We start from the raw sequence: 17664 nt of genomic DNA, 5'->3' as shown, positions 1-17664 counted from the left end.
TACTCCGCCATCTTTGCCAAGGTCTCCTATGGCTTTCTTATCTACATGCTGACTCTTCTCAAATTTATATCTGCAGTTCTTGGCTCTTTTCTGAGTTCCAGACTACTATCATCAGCTCCCCACTTGACATCTCCAATTATACATCTCAGATCTCCAAGTCATCATGTTTAAATAAAATTCATCATCTTCCTTCATAAACCTGTTCTTATCTTGGCATTCCTTGTCCTGGTAAAGGGCACTACCATCCATCCACCCAAGTGCTCAAGTAAACAAAAAAAGCAGGAGTCATCTTTGGCTCCATCCCCATATCCAATCGATCTGCAAGTTCTGTCCATTATGCTTCAAATCTGCTCTACCTTCTACATTCCCATCACTATTCTCCTAACGCAGACCACGTCCATTTCACACCCGGACTGCGGCAACACTGCTTATTGCTGTCCCTACACCCTCCCCATTTTCCTCCAGTCCAGAAACAGCATGGACAGTAATGCTAATAAAATGTGGCAAATAGTACGTTTCATTTACTTTTCTGAATACCCCAAACGCTTTCATTTAATATAGAACATTTGTATAGATAGTGTAGTAGTACTAGCTCTAAAAAAAGATAGCCCAAGGATTTTCATTAGTAGAAAAATATAAAAATATTAAACTAAATTGCTCCCCCATCAAGAACTAGACTACCAGATTTCAGAGAGACAAAGTTCAATGCACACACATACATGTACAAGCATATATATATATATTTTGGCACACCTTCCAGCCACTAAAATAATAATCTTGAGGAAAGAGTATATGATATAGTGCTAAATTTTTTTAAAAATCAGAATAAGAATAATTTGTATGCTGTTGTTGAAATTATCTTAAACAATGGAAATCTAAGGGAAGGAGAATGGACACCAAAATGTTAACAGTGTTTACATTTTTTCTTCATTTTCCAATAGTAGCATAATATGGTACTATTACCTTATTTTTAAAATAAGTTTAAAATAAACATGTTTTAAAAACCAAAGTAAGAGTATTGTTACATCAAAAGAGTTATATCAGTGTGGATGCAATTTAAGGAATAGTGGCCAAAAGCATGAACTTTAGGGCCAGAAGACCCTGGTTTTATGCCCCAATGACGCCACTTACTTTTTTTTTTTTTTTTTTGGTCGCATGGTTTTAGTTCCCTGACCAGGGATTGAACCTGGGCCCTCAGCAGTGAGAGTGCAGAGTCCTAACCACTGGACTGCCAGGGAATTCCCGTGATGCTACTTACTTGAACGTGATCTCCAGAAAATGACAATCTCTCTTTTCTTTGGTTACATTATATGTAGAGAAGGGCATTATGAGTACCTATCTCAGATTGTTGCTGAAATTGTTAAATGAGATAATATAGGTAAAGAAATTTGCACAGTCCCCGGCATACAATAAGTACTCAATAAATGGTAGGTGTTTGCTCTTTGGATGGGCCTGGCACAGAATAAATATCTGAAACCCCAAATTCAGAGGGTGATCAGCCTTAATCTCTATTGTTCTGGGTGTTATTATCTCTCCAACTAGACAGTAGGCTTCCTTATGTCATGGACTCGTATTACTGCCTTCTCACTTGTAATATTGCTTGTGTTGTTGTTTTTGATTTCAAAAGTAATATGTCTCATTGAAAAATAGTCCAGAAATACTAGTTTCCCCCTCACATTCGTACCTTCTATACAGTTGCCCTCAGTATCTGCAGGGTATTGGTTCCAGGACCCTGGTGAATACCAAAATCCATGGATGCTCAAATCCCTTGTATTAAATGGCAAAGATTTTGCATATAACCTATGCACACCCGCCTATATACTTTAAATCATCTTTAGATTACTTATAATATCTAATACAATGTAAATGCTATCTAAATAATTGCTGGCACTGCAAATTAAAGTTTTGCTTTTTGGAATTTCCTGGAATTTTTTTCTGAATATTTTCGATCATGGTTGAATCGGAGGCTCCAGAACCTGCAGATACAGAGGGCTGACTGTATTGCATTACAAGAGGTAATACATAGTTTGATTCTGGATTTTTTGGGGGGAAGTTTTTTATTTTTTTAAACCTGTCTTCCTCCTTTTTTAAAAAATGTTTTATTTTTGGCTGCGTTGGGTCTTAGTTGCTGTGTGTGGGCTTTCTTCTAGTTGCGGCCAGAGGGGGGCTGCTCTTCGTTGCAGTGTGCGGGCTTCTCATTGCGGTGGCTTTTCTTGTTGCGGAGCATGGGCTTTAGGCGTGCAGGCTTCAGTTGTTGTGGCTCACGGGCTCTAGAGCACAGGCTCAGTAGTTGTGGCGCACGGTCTTAGTTGCTCCGCGGCATGTGGGATCTTCCTGGTTCAGGGATCGAACCCGTGTCCCCTGCATTGGCAGGAGGATTCTTAACCACTGCGCCACCAGGGAAGTACCCGGAAGTTATGTTTGATTCATAAAAATTGTGTGTGTGTGAATGTGTTTCTCATCAGCTCATATTTTTCACTTAACACAGAGTTTTCTAAGAGCCTATGGAACTATTTTATTCTTTTTTTTTTTTTTCCATTGCCTATATAGTATCTCATAACATGGGATTACTTCACCATTAGTTTGTTCTTTAAGGCTTGTTCATTCATTTATTTCACTCACTAAATAATTACATGCCAGGCACTGGACCCTGGGAAAATTATAAATAGTACTGCTCTAAACATCCTTAGGTAATATTTTTTAAAAAGCAAACTTTCCCATTGCTGAGACATATGTTTAGAAGATGCACATGGTGATTCTTAGACAAACAATGCGGTCACAAAGTGGGAACTCAGGGCTTCCCTGATGGCGCAGTGGTTGAGAATCTGCCTGCCAATGCAGGGGACACGGGTTCGAGCCCTGGTCTGGGAAGATCCCACATGCCGCGGAGCGACTAGGCCCGTGAGCCACAATTGCTGAGGCTGCGCGTCTGGAGCCTGTGCTCCGCAACAAGAGGGGCCGCGACAGTGAGAGGCCCGTGCACCGCGATGAAGAGTGGCCCCCGCTTGCCGCAACTAGAGAGAGCCCTCGCACAGAAACGAAGACCCAACACAGCCATAAATAAATAAATAAATAAATAAATAAATAAATAAATAAATAAATAAATAAATAAATAAATAAATAAATAAATAAATAAATAAATAAATAAGGGAACTCAATAAACATTTGTTGCTTGAGTCAATGACTTAGGTACATCTAGAGTAGGAGTTATTATAAGAGCAGATAAGTACTACAGATATGTATGTTCTCCTAACTTAACCAGTATGTTGTATCATACCAAAGAAATATCTGTAAAACTCGCTTTACAGTACATACTGGTTTAGAAAAAAAAATTGACAGTAACACAACTGTCAGCCCTATCTCTCCTTTAGAACATTCAGCATTATTATTTTCGGAAGGTGATTAATCAGGGACTTAGTAAACTTTGATATGTTGTATGAACAAAAAGTTCAGTTGAAAAAAAAATCACCTCTTTCTGTGAGATGGACAAGTCAATCAATGTTTTTCAAAACATGGAAATTAAGATGAATAATTTGCTTTCTCATATGTTGATAATGAGTAGAATGCAAAAACTTCATGGAACTCAATCACAATTATATTATTCTACATTTACTGGGGTATATTTAAGTGGTATAATAAAATCACGTAATTATTTATTTCACAATATTTAAACTGAGACATAATAGTAGCTGCACATTTAAAACTACCCATTAAACAGCCTCTCATACAGACAGTAACCTTTGTATGATAGAGCTGCAGGATTTACATCTGCAACAAGACACATGGGATGGGAGGCCTTCTTTTGAGCTTTTTGACTTCACCCATGTACATAGACCCCAAAGCCCACAATATCATTTTCTGAGATCTGTAGAAAATCTTACTTAAACATATCTCCATAATGCCTGAACATCTGGGTCATAAAGTAGGGAGTAGGTGGGATATTCACTCAAACTTTCCTGTGGCTACACATTTGAATCTAGTCCTTCTGTGTTACCAGTGGACAGGACACCCAAGCCTCTGATTACATCTGTGATGGTCTATAAAAACTGTTGGTTTGAATTGCTATTTACTTTACATCCTAGCAAACCAATCCATTTGCTAGTGCCTTCTGGGCAAAATGCCTGGGTTTTGTAAAAAACGAACTCCTATTGAAAAGGAAACATAAACCCAAGTAAAATAAATTTCAATTGTTGGTGTTCTGGGTTGTTACCTTTCTGTACCTTGATATGTACATTTTCCACAACAATGATGTTGAACCTCTGGTTAACTCAGGAGCATTTTCATTTCAGGGAAACTCCTGTAGTGACATCATACAGTTGTCTGTTTTGGGACTGTCCTGCAAGTTTTTTTGTGTGTGTTTTTTGTTTGTTTTTCTGTTACCATCCTGTTGAATTATCATAAACAGATGATTGTTTACCTCCATGATTTCTGCACTGGGCACCCAGACATGTCTCTTGATTATTTTTGTTGACTATATGTAATCACCCATAAGCCAGTGCAAATCCTAAGCATAATTACCCTGTCCGAAAGTAGAAATTAACATAAAACATATCTGTCAGTTAAATTCAATAAGGATTTGACCAAATTCCCTCTGATTCATCCTAGTTAGAATCCGAGGCAGCCATCGTTCACTTTGAAAACTGCCCAGCAGGTGTATGAATAGCAACTCCAAAAAGCGTAGAGCCTTGACCATTTCAAAGAAGGCAACACCCCTTCTAAAAACATAACTGCTGAGCTCATCAAAGAAATCTCACACGGCCGTCTTGTGCTCTCGAAAAGCTGCGGAAAAGCGCAGTGTTCCGCTGAGCAAAGAACTACTCTCTCACTGTTTATTTTGGTTACTGTTTTCTGTCCTTAATGAGAAGCAAATCAATTAACAGGACATATGACATGGTGGTTAGTCACCTAAGGGAAAGTATTATTAGCCTCATTAACTTGGAGAACCCTTCCAGCTCTCACCTAGAGACTAACCCTGCCAGGCAATCCTTTGAGGTCTGGAAACCCACTCTTTGACCCAGGCTCAGGCAATACCCAGTGAATGACCGCTGGTGCCCCAAGCCCACTCACACGGACGTCAGGAAGCCGTTCCCGAGAAAGGCGACGTGCGGGGGTGGGGGGATCTCTTCCCGGCCCCACCCTTGAAAGTTGCAGGGAGTGGCACCCAAAGAACTTTCCCAGATTGTTCTCTGTCACCGCTCAGGGAGGTCCGCTCCAGCCTTTCCCCGCTGAGCCAATCTGCCCCGCCTGCCAAGCCCCTCCTTCCCTGCACCTTTAACGGCTAGGAGCAGAGAGCCGCGGCTGGGGTTCACTTCTCAAGAAGTCGCACCGGTTTTTCGAGCTCCGCTCTGCGCCTGGAGAGCCACAGCAGCGGGAGCGGGCGCCGCCGGGTGAGTCACTGTTTGGAAATGGAGTGGGCGGGCAAGGGTGTGAGAGAATGAATGATGTCAGGAGCGCGCAGGGCGGCGGGCGGGGAGAGCGGGCCGCGGGGCCGCGGTAAACACCGAGCGCCGCGCCGCGGGCTGAGCGGGGAGACCCCGCCCTCCGCGCGCAGGGAGCCGTCCTCGGCCGCCCGAGCCCGGCTGGTGCTGCAGCGCCGCCGACAGCGGCCTCGGAGGCGGCAGCCGCGGGAGCGACCCGGGAGGTGCTTCCCTGGCAGGGCCGAGGCAGGAGAGGGCGAGACCCTGAGCAAACTTTACAGCGGCTTCGGCCGGGGGCGGCAGCGGCAGCGGGCTCCGTCCCCTAGCAGATCCCGGGCCCGGGAGCTGGTGCATCCGGCCGAGAAGGTCTGGAGCCCCAGGTGAGAGCGGGTAAGGAGCGCCGGAGGGGCCGGGGAGGAGGATGGGCTGGAAAGCCGTGCGGCGGGCGCAGCGCGGGGAGGGCAGGGTGGACTGCGAACGCGGACGTGGCTCTAATTCGGCTCCCACGCGCCCCGCCCCAAGGCATCCTTCCCTGATTTTGCCTGATAGAGAGGATGGACGTGTGGCTTCGTCTCCACGCTCTGAGCATTCATCTCATTCATTTGCAACCATTGCGGGTCACTGGGTCCTGACGTTGAAAGGACACAGATTGAGCCATAGACTGTCCTGAGCCACTCTGGAGGTCAGGACTGAAGTTCAAAGGAGGTGGAGGAGGGACTGTCTTTAAGCTTTTTTGAGAGGCACTTACTGATGATGTGTGAACGGTAAGAACCCAGCTCTGGGCTGCCCACACTGAAACGTTTCCACGTTTGGCATTCCAAAGCTACTGTCCTTAAGGAAAGGGAGGCTTGGTGTTTCAGCGCAAATAGGTGCGAGTGGACCCGTCTACTTCTCTGAGGTATGGATAGTTAATAGCCCGCGGCTACTTCTTGAAACAACTCAAACGTTATGTCCTGTAATTTTTATATATCAGTCTTTGCCCTTCTTCTATTTCATCTTGCTTGCTCTAATACGACCTTAAGATCGTTTCGACATGTATGTTAAATTTTTGAAGAGATTCAATTGTTTAGTGTCTCTAGGTGGGCGTGGATTTTGAACTTAACTTTCCAAATCCTTGGTTTCACTCCTAGTCACATCTGTTAATGGTGGGTTCTCAGTCGCATTAAACACTCTGAACTAGTAAAATGGGACTTTAACTGCTTCAGAGGATAATAATGAGAATTAAACCTCAGAAGACCTATCATAATGTCTGGCACAAAGCAGACCTCAACAGATTTTAACTGTTTATATATAAATAGTGTGTTCCAGCTGGCTTAGATAATCACCAATTAATTTCCACAGAATTTCCTACTTACAAACCTGGTGGGTTGAGGTTTAGAGTGTGAAATCCTTTGGCAAGTTCCTCAGAGTGTGAAGTAAGTTAAACGCTTCTGTGTGGATACCTGAGAGAGTTCGGGTTCCCACCCCATGCCAGGGGAACTGCCATTCGCTAGCTAAACAGAGTCAGAGCAGTGGCTGAAAGTGACACATGGAATTTGGAGGAAGAAAGGATGTATGGATAACTCTCTAACTTTACCCTTAACTTGTTTTTTTTGCCTTTTAAAAAAATACGCAGTACAAAATTATAACCCTTTCCTTGGTTTGCTGCTGGCCTTACTTCACAGTAGTCTTCTGGTTGAAGTGTTTTTTTAACGAGTTAATGTTTAATTTGGTTTCTCTAGTTTCATTTTTCAGCAAAGCTGGTTGACTTCTGAACATGGAGGGAAACACTTGGACACCTTTGGGTTGCTGCCTACTGTCTTTTCACGGAATCTTATAAAAACCCCTAGGAGATAGTTGGAGGGATAGGGAGCATTTGCTCAGGTGTTACTGAAAACATTTGTTCTTACCTTATATCTGCAACAACTTTTAGGGTCAAAGGTTACAGGGAATGTTTTTTTCCACAGTGTGATGCAGAGATCTTGGGCATCAGAATCCAGAAGGCCTAAGGCTATCCGGGTGGTAACTTACTAGCTGTGTTTCTCTGAGCAATTTACTTAAACTCTCTGGAATTCTTGTGGGACTTCAAACAAAATATAGGGAAAAACATAGATATAATCTTACATCTATTAAAATAGACAATGGAATACAAATGAGAACTTTTTAAAAAGTGATAGGTTGAAGTGAGATGTTGTTTCTTTTCTTAAGGAAGAATTACTGAGAACTCTAGACAGTTTCAGATAAGAGTAGCCTGTCCACCTTTATCTAATTCCCTTATGAGGGATTTGAAGCCTCCATCGTGAACTACTACTATCGGATATTTATTCCGTTGGTGAATGTTTAGTGAGCAGCTACTATATTCCAGCCACTATGCTAGGTACTAGCAACGCTAACATGAAGGAGGCACTGTAACTGGCTTACAGTCTGGTAGAAAGAGCCCCTAGGCCTTGATTATGGAGAGGAAAAAAGAGTCAAAAAGAAGGAGAGAGGAAGGGACTTGGGAGGAAACCAGAAGTGATTAGGCTATGATAGGCTGCCTCCCACTGATAATTTGAGATCTACTGGCTTTCTAGTGAACTGGTTTCTCATAAGTTTTGAGGCTGAACCATGCAAGTATGCCTTGCTTTACCCAGTAACAATATTATATAGACAAATTTAGCCTTTAAGTCAAGTATTTTTTAAATAAATTTATTTTATTTTATTTTAATTTTTGGCTGTGTTGGGTCTTCATTGCTGCGTGCGGGCTTTCTCTAGTTGTGGCGAGCGGGGGCTACTCTTCATTGCGGTACGTGGGCTTCCCACTGCGGTAGCTTCTCTTGTTGTGGAGAACGGGCTCTAGGTGTGCGGGCTTTGGTAGTTGTGGCTCACAGGCTTAGTTGCTCCGCGGCATGTGGGATCTTCCCAGACAAGGGCTTGAACCTATGTCCCCTGCATTGGCAGGCGGATTCTTAACCACTGTGCCACCAGGGAAGTCCTTTTTTTTTTTTTTTTTTGATGTGGCCATTTTTTAAAAGTCTTTATTGAATTTTGTTACAATATTGCTTCTGTTTTATGTTTTGGTTTTTTGGCCGAGAGGCATGTGGGATCTTAGCTCCCCGACAGGGATCGAACCTGCATCCCCTGCATTGCAAGGCGAAGCCTTAACCACTGGACTGCCTGGGAAGTCCCAAGTCAAATAATTTTAAACATATCAGAGCAAACTTGTTTAAATGAAATCTGAAGGGTAAAATCAGTTCAACCAAGATTTATTTACTGTGAGCAAAGAAAGCACTGTCGTAGATTTTTAAGAGAACAATCACCATGTGTGAATAGTATAATATTTCAATTTCTTACTTGTAGAGGTTTAAAAGTACAAGGTAAACAAATCAGCTGCCACCCAGAAAATTACTTAGTGTTATATCCTCAAATGCTTTCTCACCGCTATGAACATACAACATCGAGAGCTAACATGTATAGCACTTACTGTGGTCCGGGCAATATGCCAGTTACTTTATACAGAGAATCTCATGTTATCCTCACTCTAACCCTATGAGGTAGGTACGATTATGGAGGAAAAAAACTGCTTTAGGGAAATTAAGGAACTTTCCTGAAGTTACACAGCTATAAAATTATTCTCTAGAAAACCGGGTTTGTTCTCTACATACTGTTTTCTAACTTTTTTTTTTTCACCCAAATATGAATGCCTCTATATCACTAAAATATGCTTAAACAGCGTCTTTTATAGTTTTCTATTGAATGGCTGCATCTCAACTTAACCAATCCCCTATCGTTGGACAGTTAGTTTGTTTCCAGTTTTCACTATTTTAAGCAACTCTGCAATAAGTATCCTTCTAACTATATCTGTGTGCAATCCATGATTATTTTAGTCATTTTAAAAAGTGAATTATGATCTTTAATTTATCTGCCTTTTTTTCCCACCATATTCAGAATTAGAAACTTTCTCCTTTCTCTTTAAAATTTGTTATAATTTCTGTGTTCCTTTAGTGTTTCTCGTAAGATTTCAGCAATAGGATCAACATTCTCTATGGAGGGGTACAATAGGTCAGTAGCTCATTACGCAAGGGATTTATGATGAAAACGGAACACAGAGCCTTTCTTAACAACTATTTGTGTTTGTATTATTGTTATTAGACATAAAGCTGAACTTCTTTTATGGGGAAATATAGCAGAATGGAGCAGTGCTGACTTTGCCAGGCAGAAAAGAAATTTTTAAAAAAAATTTTATTGAAGTATAGTTGATTTACAGTGTTGTGTTAATTTCTGCTGTACAGCAAAGTGACTCAGTTATACAGATATATTCTTTTTCATATTGTTTTCCATTATGGTTTATCACAGGATATTGAATATAGTTCCCTGTGCTGTACAGTAGGACTTTGTTGTCTATCCATCCTGTATATAATAGTTCGCATCTGCTAATCCCAAACTCCCAGTCCTTCCCTCCCCCTTGGCAACCACAAGTCTGTTCTCTATGTCTGTGAGTCTGTTTCTGTTTCATAGATATGTTCACTTGTGTTGTATTTTAGATTCCACATATAAGTGTTTGTCTCTCTTTCTGACTTACTTCGCTTAGTATGATAATCTCTAGGTTCATCCATGTTGCTGCAAATGGCATTATTTCATTCTTTTTTTATGGCTGAGTAAGTCTTATTGAAAATATGTACCACATCTTCTTTATCCATTCCTCTGCTGATGGACATTTAGGTTGTTTCCATGTCTTGGCTATTGTAAATAGTGCTGCTATGAACATAGTGGGTGCATGAATCTCAGAAAAGAAATTCTACTTCTACAATTTGCCTCCTTGGTACCCAGTAGGATAGACAGGTTGCATTTTGCAGATATTACATATACAGCAGATGTATCATCAGGTTTAGAATAAGCTCATCACTTTTAAATAGATCACCTTTTAAAAAAATCTTAGAAATTTGTTGTTTGATCTCTTGAAAAGTGTATCATTGCTAAGACATTTTCCGCTTGATTTAATGAATGAAAGTGCAAGAAATATCCATTAGCTAGTTTTCATTATAGGTATAAAGCATTTCTTCATTTAAACATTTCTCAAGTTTTATTATAATATCATACCCTCTTTGCTACCCTGAGTCAAACTTTTATTTTTATTATTATTATTTTTTTGGCTGCGTCGGATCTTAGTCACGGCACGCAGGCTACTCTCTAGTTGCGGTGCGCGAGCTCAGTAGTTGCGGCACATGGGTTTAGTTGCCCCGAGGCATGTGGGATCTTAGTTCCCCGACAAGGTATCGAACCCACGTCCCCTGCATTGGAAGACGATTCTTAACCACCGGACCACCAGGGAAGTCCCAAGTCAAACTTTTAATTTTGCTTTGGGTTTATATTTCCATATCCAATGCTAGTTACTTTATCCTCATGGTTTTGATAAAGGATGTTGGAATATGAGTAGTGTTCAATTCAGCCTCTTCATACAGAAACCCATATAAGTTCAATTTGTTAATTCCTAACAATGACTTTTAATTCAAAGCAGAATTTAAAAAACAGCTAATAAAATTGCAGTATAAATAGGTTAATCAGTTATTTGCTGATTGGTTTTCCCTACTGTCAAACCCTAATTTGATGATTTGCTTACAGTTTAAAATTCAGCCTTACAATTTTGTGTCTTTAGATTGATAGTGTCACTTAAAACTTTCAAACAAACTTGTTCACGTTCTTAGATCTTTTTTTTAAAAGCAGCATTAACTGGATTGAGTGTTTGTCTTATATTTACATCTTTTCTCCCAGTAAACCCCTTGTACTATTTAAAAAGAATAAAACCACATACTAAAATTGTTAAAGAGGAGGGAATAAAAGGAGGTGAAAGATAATTTTGAAGCCACAGTTGTCAGAAAAGTCAGCTAGCTACTAAAAGTCAGATGAAGTGAAAGGCTCTGGAAGGGACCTTCAGGTAAGTGTCATTTCTCCGCCTGGTAGTGTCTGTGCTGAGCTTCATTTAGGGTGATACATTTGACTGTGGAAAGAGAAATACCCAAGTGTTAGGGCTGGCCTCAGGCAAAATTGAGAAATTGAGCTGAAATACTCACCTTAGGGCATCCTTAACTCTGAGTTTACCGGGCAGGACTTGCCTACACCAAGAAAGTGCTCGATGAGTACCTGTATAAGGGCAAATTGCTATCCAGTTGAAAATGTGGACCTGGAGGCATCATATTTATGGAAAACTAGGGGATGAGTATCCACCTCTGGAATTTATTTTATTTTTGGCCACACCACGCAGTATGCGGGACCTTAGTTCCCTGACCAGGGATCGAACCTGCCCCCTGCAGTGGAAGCTTGGAGTCTTAACTGCTGGACCAGGGAAGTCCCCTACCTTGGGAATTTAATGACCTCTTTTCAATTAAGATGATTAGCAATGCAAAATACATGGTAAGAGTTAAACTTCTGAAAAGCTTTTCCACAAATGGGAGGGACTCAAGGGAGGAGTAGCCCTGGAGGTGGGGAAACAACTGTAGAAAGATGCAAGGGTACCAAAGGCAGATTCTGTGTCCCTTGGAAGGTAGTACCTAATCCCAAGGCTTGCTGGGAATTGGCTCCTGCTGTTGAAACTGGGGTCACATGTGATCCTGGAGGGTCTGGCCTGCCAGGGGTGAAAATGCATGTTCTGGGCCTCTCTGACCTGCTCTGTTGATGGGAATCATCCTGGGAAGCACCTCTTAACATGCACCCCACCCAGATGGGTTAAGGATACTTTTCCTTACCTGGGAGTACTTTAAGTAGGTAGTCTGATGTAACTAGAGAAAATGTGAAGGAATGAGTTTTCATTTAGGGAGTAGGAAAAAGGGTTAAAGAATAAGTGGTTTTGGATTAGGGATCACTTAGCTAATTGGGATGCCAAGGAGGGATACCTCTAGATAGCAGCCCACTTCCAGTGAGAAGTGAAGACCTTTCAGGAAAAGACTGGCAGCAGTAGTTGAAAACGAAGCTAAGCCTTTGAAACAGAGAGCCGCCAAACGCTTGAGTTGGTTCTCCAAGCTTCACCAAACACAGAAGCTGGAGATAGTGCAGTAAAATAGCGATGGTTAGATAATGGTAGATACTCTGAGATAGGTTCTAGAGAAGACTAAATCAAATTCTCTATCTTCAGACAGCCCTGCAAAATAGAAATTGTGTTATCTCCACTGTGGAAGTAGGGAAACAATTTAGAAAGGTTAATATACTCAAGGCTGCAGAGCTGGTGGGAAAAGGAGCAGGGTTTTGAAGCCAGGGGCAGCTGATTCTCTTGCCCACGCACTGCCCAGTATCCCCCTAGGCTTTCTGTAATCTCTCCGCTAGCTTTGGAGATACAGCAGGTTTGAGGGGTGGGATGTATTTTGATATGGGATTGTATGTCTACCACCCATCTCCTGGAATGCTTCTCTGGTCTGTGCTGCTTCAGGCCATGAAGTAATGCCAGAGAGATGAAGGCCCATAGGCTTACTCAGGCCACACTTAGACTTAAGTCCCAGCAACATCCCTCACCACTAGGTGACCTGAGCAACTTCCTCTGATGAACCTCCGTTTCCTGGCTGTGAAATGGGAATAAGATAGTATTTACTTCCTAAGGTGACTATGAATTATATTACTTTAAATGTGTAAAACACTGAGGATAATGCTTGGTGGCTCAGCTATTACTTTTTGCATATAGACTATACTTCTAACTTTTAAAACAAAGGGTTCATTCCTATTGTCCCCCAAATCAAATTGTTTCTCATTATTTCTCATGAAGGTAGTGTATTTTTTTTGTAACCTAATAGCCATTTGTTATATCTTGCCTGCATTGGTAGGATCTGGGTCCTATCCCTCTCTCCTCCTCCCTTCCTTCAGGGTTAAAATAAAATTATTAAAATTGGTTGTCCACTGCCATTGAATTCAAGAACTTTCGTAAGAAGTATATAACATCAGCTGTGAATGCTGAAAAGCTTTCAGAGCTGCCATCACAATATGCCAGCCGTCTCAGCAGATGCTGGTAGCGCTGGTGAGCCTAACCGCCACTGTCGCTCACAGAGCTCAGCCTTCCGCGGAGTATTGTACCATGAGCGCCACTGTCCCAGAAAATGCCGGGGCCGTTGAGAATCACAGACCCTACTGTCCTCCCCGGACAGTATGCTCTACATCTTTCTTTAGGAGGCCCTGAGACAGTCTATCTAACACAGCCGCTACTGTTTTCTGAGATTTGCATTTGATCTGCAAGTTATTTAACCATCCAGTTATTACTGCCCCAGTAGTTGCTACCAAACTTTAGTAGCAACAAAGGGCATTGTTTCTGTTAAATTAATATTTATGTGTGTATATATATGATATCATATCCTCTGTGATGGGTTAGCTAGTGCTGAGAGGGTACACTCCCTTGGTGTATAGTTTGGTTGGCAAGTTATAAGCAGCAAGCAGGAACATTTACAATTTTATTTTCCAAATACTTAAAGCATTCGCTATATGCCAGGGTTTGTTCTGAGCACTTAGAACTCTTACTCATCTCTTCCTCCTTAAACAGTCTGAGACAGATATTATGATCCCCATTTTAAGAATCCTCTTTTGAGACACAGAGAAGTTAAGTCACTTGCCTAAGGTCACACAGCTAGTATGAAGCAGGCAGAATTGGGTTTTGAAAGCAGACAGATTGGGTGTGAAGTCTAACCACCGCACTGTCGTTTGTAGAATCTAGCATGTATCTCACACTTTGGGCCTCGTTTTATCCTTGCACATGCAGTTTTAGCAAAGGGAACATCACACCTGTCCGTACATGCCATCACCTCCTTATGATTTACCATGTGGAGGACTACAGCTAGGTCATATATTTCAGTGTTGCTATTGAAATGTATTGATGATACAGTATTGTCAAACATTTATCTCAAAAAGCTTGTGAGTGCTCAATCAGGCCTGGTGTTGTGTCCGGGAAAGGAGTAGTGCATTCTTTCTCCCAGTCCCCTGATCAGCACACTCAGCTGCAACCTATTCCTGCTGCTTTTTTTTTTTAAACATATTTTTTAAGTTCTCAATTTTTAAAAAAAATTATTTATTTATTTATTTATTTATGGCTGCGTTGGGTCTTCATTGCTGTGCACGGGCTTTCTCTAGTTGCTTCAAGGGGAGGCTACTCTTCGTTGTGGTGCACGGGCTTCTCATTGCGGTGGCTTCTCTTGCTGTGGAGCACGGGCTCTAAGGTGCGTGGACTTCAGTAGTTGTGGCACATGGGCTCAGTAGTTGTGGCTCACAGGCTCTACAGCACAGGCTGAGTAGTTGTGGCACACTGGCTTAGTTGCTTCGCGGCATGTGGGATCTTCCCAGACCAGAGATCGAACCCGTGTCCCCTGCCTTGGCAGGCAGATTCTTAACCACTGCGCCACCAGGGAAGTCCTCCTGCTGCTTTAATGTTACTTATTCTTTTAAGTTTTAGGGCTTTCACCTATTGTAAATTAAAATATTTAAAAGTCCTTATTGGAGGAGAATAGCTTACACATGTGAGGTTTCTTTGAATGTTTTCTAGTTACTCTTGGAGATGGTGGTAGGCAGAGTAATGGTGCCCCAAAGATGTTTACATCCTAATCCCCAGAAACTATGAACCTGTTATGTTACTTGGCAAGGAGGGATTAAGGTTGCTAATCAGCTGACTTAAGATACGGAGACTATCCTGGGTTATCTGGGTAGACCCAATGTAATCACAAGGATCCTTATAAGTGGAAAAGTGAAAGAGAAGAGTCAGAATCAGAGAGTTGGCACCATTAGAAAAACTCAAACGGCCATTGCCGGCTTAAGATGGAAGGGGGCCACGAGCCAAGGAATGCACGCGATCTCTAAGATGCTGGGAAAGGCTGGGAAATGGATTCTCCCCCGGGCCTCCAGAAAGGAGCACAGCCCTGCTGACATTTCAGTGTTAACCCACTGAGTCCCCTTTTGGACTTGTGATTTCTAGAACTGTAAGAGAAGAAATTTGTGTCGTTTTAATCCATTAACTTTATAGTCACTTATACAGCCACAACAGGAAACTAATACAGAGAATTACTAGAACAATCAGTGCTTTGATTTGTTCCTTTATGCCAGCCCTGTGAAAGAGCTGCTTCATCTCCTATTTTATTGTATGCACATGTCAAGTGTAGCAAGTGTTTACGTTTGGGCGGGGCTGTTTTATTTTGCATATAAACTGAACCACTTTGGGGCAGAGGGAGTTAACTTTTGATAATTCTATACATTTGTATACAGATGTATACTGTCTATTTTAAATGACAGTATCAAGGTTTTAGCAAAAAAAGAAAAGTCTTGTTGATTCCAGAGCAAGTGGCGCCAGCCGGGCCTTTCATCAGAGTTGCCTAACAGAAATGTGGCTCTGTACCCCATGTGGCAGTCCTTATAGCCTTGCATTTGTTTGGGGGAAGATGATGGTCCACATGCGGTGGTGCTGATGGTTGTGGGCATATTATCCCTTGAGTTTTGACTCCAGATTCTCTTTATTTTTATTTTTTATTTATTTTTTATTGAGGTATAGTTGATTTACAATATTATATTAGTTTCAGGTGTATGACATAGTAGTGATTCAAAATTTTTATAGATTATACTCCATTTATAGTTATTATAAGATATTGGCTGTGTTCCCTGTGCTGTACAACATATCCTTGCAGCTTATTTATTTTATATGTAATAGTTTGTACCTCTTAATCCCCTACAACTATCTTGCCCCTTCCCCCTTCCTCTCTCCCCACTGGTAACCACTAGTTTGTTCTCTATATCTGTGAGTCTGTTTCTTTTTTGTTATATTTGCTAGTTTGTTTTATCTTTTAGATTCCACATATAAGTAATAACATACAGTATTAGTCTTTCTCTGTCCAACTTATTTCACTAAGCATAATATATCCTCCAGGTCCATCCGTGTTGTTGCAAATGGCAAAATTTCATTCTTTTTTTATGGCTGAGTAGTATTCCATTGTATGTATATATATCTCACATCTTCTTTATCCACTTGTTTATTGATGGGCACTTAGGTTGCTTCCATATTTTGGCCACTGTAAATAATGCTGCTATGAACATTGGGGTGCCTGTATCTTTTCGAATTAGTGTTTTCATTTTCAGGTATATACCCAGGAGTGGGATTGCTGGATCATATGGTAGTTCTATTTTTAGGTTTTTGAGGAACCTCCATACTGTTTTCCACAGTGGCTGCACCAGTTTACATTCCCACCAACAGTGTCCAAGGGTTCCCTTTTCTCCACATCCTCACCAACATTTGTGGTCTTTTTGATGATAGTCATTCTGACAGATGTGAGGTCAGATTCCCTTTACATTTTAAAAATCTTTTTCTTGCTGTGCTTGCCTAGCAATGTTATTATGAATTCTTTGAGAGCAAGAGCACTTCTATACAGTGGCTTTTCAAATTGTAATGAATTAAACAAATAAAAGGTGGTGTCATTCATTGGGTCATCTGTAGTAAGTACCTAGAGGGTTATAGACCCCAGAGTAGACGGTATCTTGGAATCAGCGTGTCAATTATGGAAATTAAAAATAGCAAGAATTATCATAATGGACGGGGCTAGTTTTCGGTTTTTGTTTTTTTAAGGAATCCTCCAGTAACAATCTTAAATTGTCATTTGGAGACAGCTTGCATCAGTTAAGGATCCCTTTGTGCAATGTAGAAATAGCGCCAGTGTAAGAACTAAAATCTTGGGAATTTTCCTGCTTAAGAAATGAAATAAGGGATAATATAAGATTTTTGGTAATTTTAAAGAAATATGGGTGGAACATTAGCTGGATGGTGTAATATATACATATAGCAGTTTCTAGAGGGAAGAGACTGTCTTGTGTAGAAGTAGAAAAAAATTGAAGACTCTTAAAACCACAGAGATAGGATATTTGGAGTCATTTTGTTAAGGACATATTTTATTTAAGAACATATTTTATTTAACCAATGTATCAAAATGTTATCATATTTACTATTATGATTATAATCAATGTAAAAATTCTTGACATTTTAACTTTTTTTCTAAATCTTCGAAATCTGGTATGTATTCTGCACTTAACTGCACATGTCAGCTTGGATTGGCCACACTTCAAGTGCTCAGTAGCCACATGGGGCTAGTGGCTGCGTTGACAGGCAGTGCAGCTCTGACCAGCCTTATCCTTAAGGAACAATACCCTGCATGAATCTGAGGTTATCCTCAGAACTATCCCTGTATTTTATTTTATAAACTGAATAAAATAATAATATAATATATCTACAATAATATAAAAGATTGTATTTTATAAATTATTATATTATAATAATAATTATAATTTATTG

The 17664-nt window shown here is 40.9% G+C and overlaps 1 protein-coding gene across 4 annotated transcripts in view; it reads left to right on the top strand.

The window, feature by feature from the left end:
* Positions 1–5521: 5521 nt before the first annotated feature.
* The window catches only part of SGMS2 (sphingomyelin synthase 2), a 99897-nt gene continuing 87754 nt past the window's right edge, over positions 5522–17664 (top strand). For 2 of the 4 annotated variants that reach the window (XR_009701087.1, XM_061192066.1), the window contains exon 1: positions 5522–5797. The gene's annotated coding sequence lies outside the window, so the exon portion shown is untranslated. Of the gene's footprint in view, positions 5808–6251; positions 6316–17664 lie in introns of those variants that run through there. The other 2 variants (XM_061192068.1, XM_061192069.1) reach the window with 2 other exon arrangements.

The sequence above is a fragment of the Eubalaena glacialis genome, chromosome 5, assembly GCF_028564815.1.
Source record: "Eubalaena glacialis isolate mEubGla1 chromosome 5, mEubGla1.1.hap2.+ XY, whole genome shotgun sequence".
NCBI classification, from domain to species: domain Eukaryota; kingdom Metazoa; phylum Chordata; class Mammalia; order Artiodactyla; family Balaenidae; genus Eubalaena; species Eubalaena glacialis.
The sequence above is the reverse complement of the archived record's forward strand: the minus strand, read 5'-3'. Positions and strand labels throughout refer to the sequence as shown.